Genomic DNA, 2,256 nt, shown 5'->3' on the forward strand with positions numbered 1-2,256 from the left:
TCTTCCTGCCTGAACTCAGTGTGCCAGGGAAGGCAGGAAGAGCAGGAAGGAGGAGCAAAGAAAAAACGAAGGTAGATGAAGACGAGCCCTTTGCACAGAGCCTGCCTCATCCTACCTGAACTCACGGCACACTTCCTCTGTAAAACGCTGGAGATGGAGCCCCGGAAGCCTGGGTGAGGTGCAGCCCACTTCCCTCCCTACCTCCTTCTTACTTTCTTTCCTTCCTACCCTCCCTATTTTCTTTCCGTCCTCTCCTACTTCCTTCCTTCCCTCCCTCCCTCCAGCCCTTCTTGCTTGCTTGCTTCTCTCTCCCCTTCCTTCCTTAGTCCCATCCTCACTCACTCCCCTCACTCCTTCCACACACTATCCCAGCTTCAGGAAACATTTTCAGCCTCAGGTCTAACATAGGAATCTTTGCACCCCACATTGTTGTTCCACCAAATGCAGATAACAAAAAGAGAATCATTATGACATGAACTTTGCCAAATTTCAGCTTGCCTGATACACAGGTTTGCCAATGAGCACAATAAAACAGGAACATCTCAACAAAGGAATAGAAAAACAGCCAGTCTGGGTTTGTTCCAAAGTGAAGTGCTATGCAAGCTCCGATACCAACAAACTGTGGAAATTGAGTCATAGCCATGGTCAAAGAGTTTCCCCAAAGGAAAGCTACCATATGTTCTTCTGGCTTGTTTCCCATCAATAGCATCCAATGTCTAATAAATAAAGAGTCCTAATGCACATGAAAGGAACAACCAAGAATGTGCCTGCTCAGTGGTGCTGGGGTAGGCAGTAAGGAGGGCCAGCATGGGGAGGAGATTGAGGGCCAGGCTGCCAAGGGTGATGGCATTGGGGGCCAGCCAGAGCAGGGTGCGCTCCATCAGCCAGGTCCAGTAGCACGGCAAGAGAGGCTCCAGCAGTGAACGCCCTGAGGCGGTGTAGCAATGCTTCTCCAGATGCTTCAGCTGCACCATGCTCAGCAGCTTCAGCAGTGCCATGGTGACAGAAACCCTAAGCCTTGCCTTTGTGGAGCCTGACAAGCCAGAACCACTTCCCTCCTTCCTTCTTTTCTTCCTTCCTTCCTTGCTCCTTTCTGCTGAGCCGAATTCTGGGAAATGTGGTTTAGAGGAGGGTTTTTTTTGAATTGTCAGGCATAGGGCTCCTCACCTCCACAAACTACACTTCCCAGAATTCTGTGCTTTCTCAGTCTCTTTCCCAGCTAACTCTTTCTCCCTGCTACTTCCCTCTCATAACGCTGAGAAGCATTAATTTGTGCTGCAAATGAAACTGACTTTGGGAAGCTTTTGAGCTTTAAAAAATTCAAACAAAAAAGGATTGGGTAAATTTTGATTCTTAAGTTTTTGGCACAGGCCATTCCCATGTGTCAGATATCTTGTCATAAGTACAAATTTAACTAATTTGATCCAACTTTTGAGGACTAATGATAATTTTGCAAGTCCCTAATATATATGTGTGTAGATTTTGTTGTTCTTTGATAAATATGCAAATTTTAAAATAAAACATAACTGTTCCAAATTGAAAATAATACAGATTTTCTTTTTCTGAATGTAACAAATACACCCCAAACAGGTGCTCTGAAGTAGGATTTTCCATAGTTGCTAATTGTGCTAATGCTCTACACTGTAGTTATAGACTCTATGTTATTCTTGAGGGAAATTCAAAGCATGGAGAAGCCCTCTTCATAGCTTCTTCTTCAATCGTAGAATGTGAAAATGGAGCTGATGCATGTTTAAATTTTGAAGCTGAATTAGTGTGTCCAGTCCTAGCCCTCTCTCTGCTAATAAGCTAATAAGGCTTTATTGAACAATAAGATGGGCATGAGAGAAAGAAGGTGATGGATTTAACATTATTTTACCAAATAAATAAATAAAATAAGACCTTATATGGTAAATGTTGGCATTTTTGATGCCAAATAGACATGTAAGTACAGTGACCACTAACAACAGCCTTATAAATAAGAATCACTTAAGTGTGTAAAACTAGTTAACAAACACAAGTGAATGAACTTACAATATCTTTTAAACTTTCCAAGTGTCTGGACAATAGATTATGGTCTAAATATGCTTTAAACTTCAAATACACCTACTCACACCACATTCTGTTGAAAAAGCCACCCTGCAGCTACTACTGGAAAAGCAAGTAGCTATTGCACTATATTGGCTAATTGTTCTCTTCAGTGCCTGCGTGCAGAGTACCAGACATTGGCCTTTTGAGGTCTAGCAGCAAATATACTCA

At 42.8% G+C, this 2,256-nt stretch overlaps 1 pseudogene; it reads right to left on the bottom strand.

The window, feature by feature from the left end:
• Window positions 1-334: 334 nt before the first annotated feature.
• LOC132779658 (cholinephosphotransferase 1 pseudogene) lies at window positions 335-998 on the bottom strand (annotated as a pseudogene).
• Window positions 999-2,256: the final 1,258 nt, after the last annotated feature.

The sequence above is a fragment of the Anolis sagrei genome, chromosome 6 (assembly GCF_037176765.1).
Source record: "Anolis sagrei isolate rAnoSag1 chromosome 6, rAnoSag1.mat, whole genome shotgun sequence".
NCBI lineage: Eukaryota > Metazoa > Chordata > Lepidosauria > Squamata > Dactyloidae > Anolis > Anolis sagrei.